Raw genomic sequence first — 14,071 nt, 5'->3', positions numbered from 1 at the left:
TGACGTAAGAATATACTGCTTGCCGTGATTCTTCCTCTTCCAAGCCCTGAGACATTGAACCAACAGCTTCACTGGCCTCGGTAATTATTTGTCAAGGGTGTGACCACTGCAGTTTTCCCTCAAGCCAAAGGACCCCCGAAATCAATGAGTCCAAGAGTTGCCAGAAAGCTCTGGCCAGAGTGCAGGGTGGAAGCCTTCCTGAGAGTTATGGGATCAGAGTCTGTCTTTGGCATTCGGATCATAACTTTTACAGAACAATATTCGGTCTTAAAAGAGAAGTCATGAAAATGGATGTTTAGGGCCCACCCTGGGTACACTGTCAGGTTGACAATTATTTTATTTTGCTGTTTCTTTCCAACTTCCTTGAGCCCCTCATTCTCCGGCAACCTGCCAACCAAGGCACTTTCCTGTAGCACCAAACCCAGTAGCCATTCATTTCTCCCACTTTTTCCACCTGAATTTGATTCTATTGGAATCAAATTTTTCTTTCCTGCCTCAGCTCCATTCATTCAGGGCCTTTCCAGAGGATTGGGCTAATTTCTGATAAATTCATTCAAAAAAGATAATGGTTTAATGTGTCAGACATTTAAGAGGACTTGCATTTTAAGAGATTAATCCTAATTGTGGGAGAAATTTTGAGAATTTCAAGCACAGTGTGTAAAAGGACACAAAAAGTTTATCTTGTGTACAAAAACTGTACAATAGAAAAATAATATAAGCCATAAATATAATAGCATATGTAATTTGAAATTTTCTAGTAGTTACTTGAAAAAGGAAAGAAAAGCTGGTGAAACTAACTTTAATAATGATATATTTAACCCAATATATTCAAAATATTATCCTTTAAACATGTAATCAATATAAAAATATTGAGCTACTTTACGTTCGTTTTTTGTTCTAAGCTTTTGAAATTTGATGTGTATTTTACATTCACAACACATCTCAATTTGGACTAGCCACATTTCAAGTGCTCAATGGCCACATGTGCCTTGTGGCTAGCATACAGGACAGCACAATTACATTCAGAAAGATGAAGAGCACATTTTCTGTGTGTCTGTGTGGAAATGTGGTGTGGGAGGGGGCAGATGTGTGTGCATGAAAGACATTATTGAGAGTGTAATGAGATGATAGTGGTGGTGGCAACAAAGGATAGAAAAGTGTGTGTTTAATTTCTAATTGGATTTAGGAGGCAGTGTGCTGTAATAAAAAGAGTATGCATTTTAGACTACAATGGAAACTCTGCTGCATGTTATTGGACATATTACATAAGCTCTCAGAGCCTCAGATTACTTATTTTTCTCCTCCCTCTCAGAAACCTTTACATTTGTCCTTCTCTTTTCCACATCACTTACCCAACCCACCTCTCCTTAAATGCTAGTTCAATTCTCAACTTCTCTATGAAACTTAAAAAAAAATACTTCTATCGTTCTTACTGAACATCCTAAAAAAATTGTCAAAACCATGAAATTTGATATCAAGACATAGTAGGCCACATATTTACTAAATTAATCCCATTTCTGTGGCTAACATTTTATTATCTGTGGGATGATTTTTTCCTTTCTCTTTGCCTATCCAAATTCCATTCTCTTTATTGCCCACTCACATTCCCACTTGTACCTGAAGCTTTTTCTCAGACCACTTGAGTCTACAAAAATATCTTGCTCTGCTAAAATCATATCACTTCTACCTCAGAGTTTACCAAGCTAGAGTCTATGAAGCTTAGTTCCTGTGGCTAATTAATAGATATTCTTCAAAAAAATGTTTATGGTTAGAAAAAATATGTTGATGAAATTCTGAGTTTAAAAAGTTGTTATTTTATTTTTTAATGCTCCATAGGGTCATGTAGATTGTGAAACTACAAAAGAGGAGGGGGATAATTATTTGATGCATTTCCCAAATTCATTAATCTAAGTAAAATTTCCTATTTTTTCTTTTGACTATTTCATAAGCTAGCATTTAAAAGAATTCATTTTGGGGTAAACTAACACATATTATGTATTATGGCAATTTAATATATGCCTTCTCATTATCTCAAACGCACTTTACTTTTGTTGTTTATGCCTGATCTTCCCAATAACAATATCTTGGTGTACACTGGGATTTAAAGCTAACGAAGAAAATTTTCATGAACTCTTTAACTTGATCTTCACAACAATATTCTGAGCTGGTAATATTTAAAAAGAGACCTGAAGGCTTCATTTAATTTTTCAACCAATATTGGTTGAGGAATGATGTGACAGTCAACATGCCAGGCTCTGCGAAGGCAGTGGTAACCAAGAGAAGACTCCATGGGAAGAGACAGACATTTAACAAAACTTTCACAAAATCCCTACGTACTTTGAAGAAGAGTAGTAATCGCTAATACTTATGGAACACTGATTAAGTTCCAGGCCATGTTCTAAATACTTAAATAATTCTTGAAATAACCTAGAGGCAGGTCCTATTATCTCCATTTTACAGATGGAAATTGAGACACAGAGAGACAGTGACTTGCCCAAGGTCACACAGAGCCAAGATTCAAACCCAGGCAGTCTGGCTCTAGAGACTGCCCTGTGCTATATTGCCTCTCTGTATAGAAGTAGGGGGTGTAGCAAGAACGTGTAGCTGGAGACCTTGCCTAGCGTGCGTTATTAGGGAAAGAACTGATGTTTAAGCTGAATCTTCCATGTTGGGTAGGATTTACATAGTAAAGTGTGTGGGAAAGGGCATTTCAAGGAGAGGGCAAAGCATAAGTGAAGGCTTTGAGTAAGGAATAAGGTTGGCACATACAAGGAACTGTATAAAGGCCAGATTGACTTGACTGGAGTGACCCAGGCTGGAGAACTGTTCATACTTGTCACGTAACAAAAATGTAATCTTCAGGAGATGGATGGTGGTGATGGTTGCATAACAATGTGTACTTAATGCCATAGAAATGTATACTTAAAAATGGTTAAAATGATAAATTTTATATTATGTATATTTTACCACAACAAAAAAATAATTGAGCAAAGAGAAAGTAGATGAAGGAAATATGATATAATTATAACAATTATTAAGGCTAGGTGATGGATAGAGGGGAATTTGTTATAATATTCTCCCTACTTTGAGGTATATTTAAATTTTTTATAACAAAGTTAAAATAAATGTAAAAATGTAATTTTCAACCGAGAAACACTGACAGAGATTCAAAGATTTTAAGAAGGAGAGCTATATGATAAAGTTTTAGGATGATCTCTGGATGCTATACAGAAAAATAAATTGGGAATAAAAAGGGATTTCAGATGGTTATATAGAAGAATATTATTTTATCTATGATGGCTTCAGTAGCCATGAGGAAAACTGGACATATTTAAACGTATTTAAGATGGAGAATCATCAGACTTGATTGGATATTGTGACATTTCTGGCGTGAGCTATGGGGTAGATGGTGGAGGAGGTAAGAAGACAAGAAGAAAAACAGAAGAGTGTGATGTTAGGGAAGCCAAAGAAAAAGATAGTCAGTGCTGAATGATGAGAAGAGCTCAAGTGAAATGATCACTGAAATGAAGAATACAGAAATTATTTGTAACCTTAATCAGAAGATTTTTGGTGGAGTAGTTGAGAGCCGGTTAGTCAGAGGTTGATACTATGGATTGGATGTTTGTGTCCTCCCAAAATTCATATGTCAAAAACTCAACCCCTGGGCTGGCCCTGTGGCTTAGCGATTAAGTGCGCACGCTCTGCTACTGGCGGCCCGGGTTCGGATCCTGGGCTCGCACCGAAGCACTGCTTGTCCGGCCATGCTGAGGCCGTGTCCCACATACAGCAACTAGAAGGATGTGCAACTATGACATAGAACTATGTACTGGGCTTTGGGGAAAAAGAGAAAAAAGGAAGAGGATTGGCAATAGATGTTAGCTCAGAGCCAGTCTTCCTCAGCAAAAAGAGGAGGATTAGCATGGATGTTAGCTCAGGGCTGATCTTCCTCACAAAAAAACAAAAACAAAAACAAAAAAACTCAACCTCCAATAGAATGTTAGTAGGAGGTAGGGCCTTTTCGAGGAAATTATGTTTAGATGAGGTCATGAGGGTGCAGATGGATTTGTTGAAATGGGGTTGGGAAATTAAGGGAATTGTTCTCCAGTGGCTTCTATTTTTCCTGTGAAAATATAATTAGAATAATAGTAAATTTTTATTGATGGCTTATTGATAGCAGGCACTGTTGTAAAAGATTTATGTGTTCTGACTCATTTACTACTTGCAATAACCTTAGGCAGAAACTATTATTGTCTCTATTTTCTAATAAGGAACTGAGGAAGAGAACTGTTAAGAAATGTATGCATAAAATTGCATTTAGACAAATTGCTGGAACCTGAATATAAACCCAAACAGTTTGCTTTTAGAGGCCATGATCCTAAATGCAAGCCACATTTAGCTAAGGCCATCCACTGATGGTGAAGGGGACACAGGAGGGGTTGGTCATCTAAGGAGTGTGCGGACAGAAAGAGTCTGCAGAAACTGATTGGAATGCACTGGTTGGAATAATGTGATAAGATCACAAGGGATGTCAAGAGTCAGTGAGACTGGGAATTACAAACTGAAAGTGCTATCAATCAACCTGTGGTGTGATTTGCTCCAGAGGATCTCAGCTACTTGAATGCAGGCACTGAGAAGACAGACTGTTGGGTTTATCTAAGGTTAGGACTTATCAGGTGTGGTAGAATGACAAAAAGACAATGGAGAATGAGGGTGGCTGCAATACTCTACAGGGAAAGAGGCTTTGGGGAATAGATTTCTCTTATTAAAAAGCTCCTTCTCTTATGGTAGAATTTTTTCTCTCAGTGGTCTTTTCTGGCAAAGACTTTTGGTGAATAGGGCAGAGCCTTGCAATTCAGCTATGATCAATGCACTGTTATAGAAAATTTAGTATTTTCTAGCCTCTCTGCTACCTGTTAGGGATTTTTAACTAGTACTTTGTTGTTTATCTACTACTAATGCCATTGGTGCCAGAAAGTTTTGTCTAAAAGCAGTCCATCCGTTACCTAAGTGCCTTCACTGTGGCCTACCTATTTACTCCATCTTGGTTATGAGGTCATATTATTGATTACTTGTAGATTTCTTTTATGTTACTTATGTCACTCCATAATCAAAAATATTAATGTTCTAGTAATATGAACAGACCCTAAATTTTCACCCCAAATTTTATATTACAATTTAAAAAGTTAAAATTTTCATCTGAAAAAAATCAAAAGTAGAGTTAAATATAAAATTCTGTATACATCATAATGACCTATCCAGCACACCTTTAATAATTAAGACTTAGGTAACTGAACAGCTCTAATAATCTTCATGGTCGACTGCACATTAGCTGATCATCAATACCCTGTGAAAAACTTACTTTTATGATGATTCTGATGTATTAAAACTGTGGACTGGATTCAGAATCACAAAATTTTGACATAGATTAAGCAATAATGAGATGAATCAATAGAAATGATTTTACTTTGAACCTATTAATGCAATATGTGGACCTTGATCCAAAGGCAATAGAATTAGTTTTCAGAAATACAGAATCTTGGGCCCCGTTAAAAATTCACTGAATCAGAATCTGCATTTTAATAAGATCCTCAGGGAATTTGTGTGTACATTACAGTTTGAAAAGCACTGGTCTAGGTCATCATTATAGTAATTAAGTATCGTGATGGGTTGAAATACAAACTCACATAAAACACTCACTGGTTTTCATATTTTTGGTATAGAGATGAGCTGACCACATGTGAACCTCGATATTTTTTTAGGTAAGGCCAGTTTGAGAGGAAAATGGGGAGGAAGACCTGATATCCATTTTCTCCAGTCTTCTTTGTAGTCAAACTCTGGCTTTCCTCTTTCCTTCTGCAAATTTCCATGCCCCTCAATTAAAAATCCCTGATTTGCAAAAGCAATAGTTTCTAGACTCTGAGCAGCCAAGTATTTGCTGGGTAGAAATGAGTTAACCCAAAAGATGTATGAAGTTGGCAGGATTTTGATGGTTCAGGAAATTTTGAAAATCATTACATGGGGCTCTAATATTGGAATGGTTGACAGGTTTTTTTCATGTCATGACAGCATGTTGACTCATGGGAATTAATGTGATTAACCTTCAGCCAAGGCATGTTTGAGGCAAAGAGGTGAATCTGACTCATTAGTTTTTCGTTCTGGAGCAATGAAGGATCATGACATTTGCCTTTCCAAACACAGATCACCCCAATTATGTCATTATTGCTTCTGAGTTTTTTCTTCTTCATATTTCTTTGTCAAAATCATAAAATGCAAAGGTGAGTGACCGAAAGACAGTGGCTATTCAGTATATGGCACTGACAACCAAGCTAAGGGTTACTCCTTGTTGAATATTTCCATTGAGAGCACTTTTGTTTCTTTCTCTCTGTGCCTTCTTCTTGGAAGAAAGATAATAAATGAGAGGTCAGAGCACCAGAGCAGACAACGGAAGGCCTCCAAATAGACAGGCAAAGGCAGTTTCTATCTCTTCCTGCATAATTTCTCTCTCATCTTTAGGATTTAGGTAGATGCTTTTAGATAGACAATGCCCTGTGGAGCAAAAGGGAGAACAACTTTATTGCTCAATTATTCTAAGTATTAAAGCCAATTGTCATGATGTTAAATTAATGTTAGATATTTAAGAGAATGAATTAAAGCCAGGTGCATTTGTGCATATAAAAATAAACAGAATGTTCATATCACTGACCTGGCAAGGGCAAATAGTCCACTCAAATCATAGTAATATTTCTCGAGGACTGTGACATGTGTTACCTCATTTAATCCTTAGAGTAAGTGAGGAAACCGAGACAAAGAGACGTTAGACAACACGATCAAGGTCACGTAGGTGGTCAGTGGAATAGACCCATCTTCTATTCCCTGTACTCCCTCTCCCTCCCCTACCACTAATCTACCAGTCACCAGGGAATGTAAAGATGTCTTTCCACGATTTCTCCATTCTCTCCACCCACACCCTCTCGCACACCTCATAAAGCCCTTTACTACGTTAAGAGAAGTTTCAAAGTCATGATTCTCTTAATCTCCAAATAAATTTGGTAATATATTAGCAATTATGAGCAGAAATCATTTCTCTTTCTAATGGCAGATCAGATAAGATATCGATTTAGAACACGTTATTATCCCCTCAGCTCATCAAGTAAGTGAATTAAAACAAAAATGCGCTGTGAGGAGTCCTGAAAAGAGATTTTTAATGTCCTTTAATATTCAAATACGATTAAACTGAGAAAAACAAACAAGTAAGGACTCCCCTTGGCAGTGCCTTCACTTCTAATTCCCTACGGACTTCACTCTCTAGTCTATATCAACTGTCTCCAACTATAGAAAGGAAATGACTAGATAAAACAGTGAGCTGTTCGTTATACGGGCTACATCAGTCATCTTATTTATTCGTCGTGTTCTCCTTCTTCCATCTTGGAGATCTTGCCCCAACAATTATGTTCTTTCTACCCTGTATCTTCACCTTTCCTCTTTTGACATTGAATCATGACATGAACATTTAAATGTGCCAAATCAATCCTATCTTAAACAATAATGACAATAATAATAAACCCTTCATATATTGCTCTAACTATAGTTCTATTCTGTTCCCCTTTGCAGCAAGGCTATTAAAAGAGTTGTTGAAAAGTTACAAATTCTTCTCTTCTCTTCACTCCCCAACGCACTCCAATCTCTCCCCACTGCTTTACCAACCCAGCATGTCCCAAGATCACCAATGACCTTCTCATCTCCAAATTTATTTGGAAAAAAATTAATTCTCCATCTACTTGAACTCAGAGCATCATTTGATATGGTGACCACTAGGTCCTCTAGAAACACTCTTCTCCCTTTGTTTCGTGATATACACATGTTCCTGGTTTTTCTGCCATGTCTCTGACTGCATAGTCAGTTTCTAACTCCTCCTTTGCCTACTCCTTCTGTTTTGGTATTGCTTAGGGCTCTATCCTCTTCTCTCTCACTTTACTTCCTCTCTTGAGGCAATCTTATTCATTCTTCTGGCTTCAATCCAATCTTACCAATACTATCAATAATAATAACCTTAAATGGATGAGTACAATGTGCCAGGCAGCCTACTTAGCTCTTCATGTGATGTATCTAATTTATTCCTCATAACAACTCTTAAATATTTAACTCCATCCTTTGCTTTCTCCTAAGTCTCAGAACTGCTTATATACATGTAAGCTAGAAAATTCCCTTGACTCTCTTGCAGGCATCTCAAAGGCAAAATGTATAATATGGCATTCTCCATTTTTCCCACTCCACTCCGTTCAAAACCTATTCTTCCATCGTTGCTCCCTAAATCAGTTCATGGTATCACCAACCACCAATTAATTGCTCAAGCCAGAAACCGAGAACCAAACTTTTTTCTCCTTATGCTTGACCACTGTGTCTAATCACTAAATCCTATTAATTTTACTTCCTAAATATCTTTCTAATGTGCCACTTCTCTTGATTTCTTTTACCTTTGGTCTACTCAATGGTTTCTCAAACTCAGCACCATTGACATGGTGGGACCAGATAATTCTTCGTTGTGGTAGATTGTCCTGTGCGTTGGAGGATGTTTAGCAGCATCCATGTCCTTACCAACTAGATGCCAGTAGCAATTGTTCCTCCTTCCCCCAGAGTTGTGACAATCAGAAATGTCTCCATGCATTATGAAATGTCCACTGGGAAGCAATAATACTCCCAGTTGAGAACCATGGCTTTAGTCCCATCAATATCCTCTCCCTCTCTATTTAATGCAACAGACTTAATTTGTCCTAAATGGTGAAAGATGCAAATCTGATTATGTCACCACAACTTCTTAAAAATTTTATTCAGCTTCTCCATTCCTTTAGAATAAAATCCAAAGTTCTTAAAAACATTTCCAAGGATTTTTTCTAATAGCTTTATTGAGGTATAATTTATATACAAAAGACTACACATATTTAAGGTATACAATTTAGTGAGTTTGAACATATGCAAACCTGTGAAACCTCCCCACAATCAAGGTAACAAACATATCCATCACCTCCAAAATTTCCTTGTCCCCTCCCCCACTTTTTCTTTTATGGTAAGAACACTTAACTTGAGATTTACTCTCTTACTTTTTAAGAAGTGCACAACACAGTATTGGTAACTATAGACACTATATTGTACAGCAGGTCTCTAGAACTTATTCATTTTGCATAACTGAACCTTTATAGTCATTGAAAAACAGCTCTCCAGTTCCTTCTCCCCTCAGTCCCTGGCAACCACCATTCTAGTCTCAGCTTCTATTAGTTTGACTGTTTTAGGTATCTTATATAAGTGGAATCATGCAGTATTTGTCCTTCAGTGACTGGCTTATTTCACTTAGCATAATGTTCTGTAGGTTTATCCATGTTGTCCCAAATGACAGGATTTCCTTCTTTTTTAAGGCTGAATAATATTCCATTGTATGTATATATACCACATTTTCTTTATTCATTCATGTGTGGATGGACATTTAGGTTGTTTCCATATCTTGGCTATTGTGAATAATGCTGCAATGAACATGGGAACGCAGATATCACTTGGAGATAGCAGTTTCCTTTGGATAGATACTCAGAAGTGGGATTAGTGGATCACATGGTAGTTATACTTTTAATTTCTTGAGGAACTTCCATACTGTTTTTCACAGTAGCTGCATCATTTCCATTCCCACTAACAGTGTACATACAAGGATTCCAATTTCTCCACGTCCTTGCCAACACTTGTTATCTCTGTTTTTCTGAGAATAGCCATCCTAACAGGTGTGAAGTAATATCTCTTTGTGGTTTTGATTTGCATTTCCCTCATGATTAGTGATGTTGAGCACCTTTTCAGGTACCTGTTGGCCATTTGTATATCATCTTTGGAGAAATGTCTGTTCAAGTCCTTGGCCCATTTTTAGATTGAATCATATGTTTTTTTGTTGTTGTTTTTTAATTTTTTTGCTATTGAGTTGTAGGAGTCCCTTATATATTTTGAATATTAACTCCTTTTTGGATATATGGTTTTCAAATATTTTCTCCCATTCCGTGGGTTGTCTTTTAATTCTGTTTATTGTTTACTGTGTAGAAGAGTTTTAGTTCGATGTAGTCTCACTTGTTTGTTTTTGCTTTTGTTGCTTGTGCTTTTGGTGTCATATCTAAGAAATCATTGCCAAGACCAATGTCAGGAAGCTTTTCCTTATGTTTTCCTCTAGAAGTTTTACAGTTTCGGGTCTTATGTTTAAGTTATTAATCCATTTTAAGTTGATTTTTATGTACAGTGTAAGACAAGGGTTCAATTTTATTCTTTTGTATGTGGATATCCAGTTTTCCCAGCACCATTGTTGAAGAGACTATCCTTTCCTCATTGTGTATTCTTGGTTCCCTTATTGCAGATCGGTTGACTGCGTATATGTGGGTTTATTTCTGCGCTCCATATTCTGTTCCATTGCTCTATGTGTCTGTCTTTATGACAATATCACACTGTTTTAATTACCTAAAGTGATCTACAAATTCAATGCTACCTCCATCAAAATCCCAATGGCATTTTTTTACAGAAATATTAAAAAAATCCTAAGATTCATATGGAACCACAAAGGACCTCAAATAGCCAAAGCAGTCTTGAAAAAGAACAAAGCTGGAGGCATTAAATCTCATGATTTCAAAATATATTATAAATATACAGTAATTAAAAAAGTGTTCTCAAGTTTTGAAGCTTACTTACCTTGCCAGGTTTTTTTGGGGGCTGTAGTGAATTTCCTCATGTTAGCACTTTCCCAAAATACCAATTCTCTATCCTGAGGTTTCACACAGCTCTTACCTTTTCCCTCTGCTTGAAATGTTTTCACTTTCTACTCTCTCTTCACCTAGTCAATTGCCTGTCATCCTTCAGGTCTCAGCTGACATGTTACTTCCTCAAAGAGATCCTCCTTAACCAGTAGCAATATCCTTCTCTACGAGACTAATGACTGGTTGACTCATGCTACTTAATGACTCATGCTACCTAGACTTTATACTTCCATAACAGATTGTACTTCCCTTTCACAATATGTTTTTTGGTGTGATTATCTGTTCAGTGATTCTCTTTCCTGTCAAACCAAAAGATCTATGAGGATGCTCACCATATGCATCTCATACTCTGTTGTCCACTTAGTACTTGTTACAATGCTGGACACACAGTACAAACTCAGCAAGTATTTGCTGATTGAATGCTTTGGAGAGTCTATTAGAAGGAAGCAGTGGTATCTTGTAGACTATGAGGACAGGAAATACAGAGAAATCTTATTAGCTACTACAAGTAGGAACTATAGACTCAGGGACCAAGGTCACATTTTCTATTTGCTGGGGCCAAATAGTCTCTTTTCTCTGTTCTTCCTGCACACTTGCTTTCTCTGCTTCTCTCTGCACTTCTCCCTTCTTACCTGGGTCAAATCAGCCCTGACTCTATAAGACCTCCGTTACTGGCTTGTCTAATACCAAGTAACAAGCTCTACTAAATCATAAGTTTTCTGTAGTGAGAAAAAACACTAGTGGACGATTCAGTGACCCCACATCCTGAAATTAGTGGAGAAGAGGAGCAGTGAGATGTATGCTCTTATTTCTATGGCTACTCCTTTGTTTTTTCAGAGGCCGATAGAAGAAGCTGTGACACTCAGATGAAATGTAGGATCATTTTTTTTAATTTATTTTTTTATTGATGTTTTAATAGTTTTTAACATTGTGAAATTTTGGGTTGTACATTTTTGTTTGTCCATCACCACATATATGTCTCCCTTCACCCCTTGTGCCCACCCCCACCCCCATTGCCCCTGGTAACCACAATACAGTTTTCTCTGTCCATGTGTTGGTTTATATTCCACATATGAGTGAGATCATACAGTGTTTGTCTTTCTCTTTCTGGCTTACTTCACTTAACATAATACCCTTCAGGCCCATCCATGTTGTTGCAAATGGGACGATTTTGTCTTTTTTATGGCTGAGTAGTATTCCATGGTATATATATACCACATTTTCTTGATCCAGTCATCAATCGTGGGACACGTAGGTTGCTTCCACTTCTTGGGTATGGTGAATAATGCTGCAATGAACATAGTGGTGCATAAGCCTCTTTGGATTGTTGATTTCAGGTTCGTTGGATAGATTCCCAGTAGTGGGATGGCTGGATCATAGGGCATCTCTATTTTTAATTCTTTGAGGAATCTCCATACTGTTTTCCATAGAGGCTGCACCAGTTTGCATTCCCACCAGCTGTGTATGAGGGTTCCTGTTTCTCCACATCCTCTCCAACATTTGTTGTTTTTTGTCTTGGTGATTATAGCCATTCTAACAGGAGTGAGGTGATATTTTAGTGTTGTTTTGATTTGCATTTCCCTGATGATTAGTGATGTTGAACATCTGTTCATGTGCCTATTGGCCATCTGTATATCTTCTTTGGAGAAGTGTCTGTTCATTTCCTCTGCCCATTTTTTGATCAGGTTGTTTGTTTTTTTTGTTGTTCAATTGTGTGAGTTCTTTATATATTATGGAGATCAACCCCTTGTCAGATGTATGTTTTGCAAATATTCTCTCCCAGCTGGTGGGTTGTCTGTTCATCTTGATTCTGGTTTCGTTTGTCTTGTAGAAGCTCTTTAATCTGATAAAGTCCCACTTGTTTATTTTTTCTTTAGTGTTCCTAGTCTGGGTAGGCATGTCATCTGAAAAGATTCCTTTATGACCAATGTCAAATAGTGTGTTGCCTATATTTTCTCCTATGAGTTTTATAGTTTCAGGTCTCACCTTCAGGTCTTTGATCCATTTTGAGTTAATTTTTGTGAATGGCGATAGCAGATGGTCCACTTTCATTCTTTTGCATGTGGCTGTCCAGTTTTCCCAACACAATTTATTGAAGAGACTTTCCTTTCTCCATTGTATATTCTTAGCTCCTTTGTCAAAAATTAGCTGTCTGTATACGTGTGGGTTTATTTCTGGGCTTTCAGTTCTGTTTCATTGATCTGTGTGTCTGTTATTGTACCAGTACCAAGCTGGTACCATGATTACTATTGCTTTGTAGTAAGTTTTGAAGGGAGGGATTGTGATGCCTCCTGCTTTGTTCTTTTTTCTTAGGATTGTTTTAGCTATTTGGGGTCTTTTGTTGCTCCATATGAATTTTAGTATTCTTTTTTCTATTTCCGTGCAGAATGTCATTGGGATTCTGATTGGGATTGCATTGAATCTGTAGATTGTTTTAGGTAATATAGACATTTTAACTATGTTTATTCTTCCAATCCACGTGCATGGGATATCTTTCCATTTCTTTATGTCATCATCGATTTCTTTCAGTAATGTCTTGTAGTTTTCATTGTATAGGTATTTCACCTCCTTGGTAAGATTCATTCCTAGATATTTTATTCTTTTTGATGCAATTGTAAATGGTATTATCTTTCTGAGCTCTCTTTCTGTTAGTTCGTTATTAGCATACAGAAATGCAACTGATTTTTGTAGGTTGATTTTGTACCCTGCGACTTTGCTGTAGTTGTTGATTATTTCTAATAGTTTTCCAATGGATTCTTTAGGGTTTTCTATATATAAAATCATGTCATCTGCAAATAGTGAGAGTTTCACTTCTTTGTTACCTATTTGGATTCATTTTTCTTGCCTAATTGCTCTCACCAAAACCTCCAGTACTATGTTGAACAGGAGTGGTGAGAGTGGGCAGCCCTGCCTCATTCCTGTTCTCAGAGGAATGGCTTTCAGTCTTTCCCCGTTGAGTATGATGTTGGCTGTGGGTTTGTCATAAATAACCTTTATTATGTTGAGGTACTTTCCTTCTATACCCATGTTGTTGAGAGTTTTTACCATAAATGGATGTTGTATCTTGTCAAATGCCTTCTCTGCATCTACTGAGATGATCATGTGGTTTTTATTCTTTGTTTTGTTGATTGGTGTACCATGTTGATTGATTTGCGGACGTTGAACCATCCCTGCATCCCTGGTATAAATCCCACTTGATCATGGTGTATGATCTTTTTAATGTATTGCTGTATTTGGTTTGCCAATATTTTGTTGTGGATTTTTGCATCTATGTTCATCAGCGATACTGGCCTGTAATT

The sequence above is a fragment of the Ceratotherium simum genome, chromosome 8 (genome assembly GCF_057802395.1).
Source record: "Ceratotherium simum simum isolate JZ-2026a chromosome 8, ASM5780239v1, whole genome shotgun sequence".
Taxonomy (NCBI): domain Eukaryota; kingdom Metazoa; phylum Chordata; class Mammalia; order Perissodactyla; family Rhinocerotidae; genus Ceratotherium; species Ceratotherium simum.
This window is presented reverse-complemented; position numbering follows the sequence as displayed.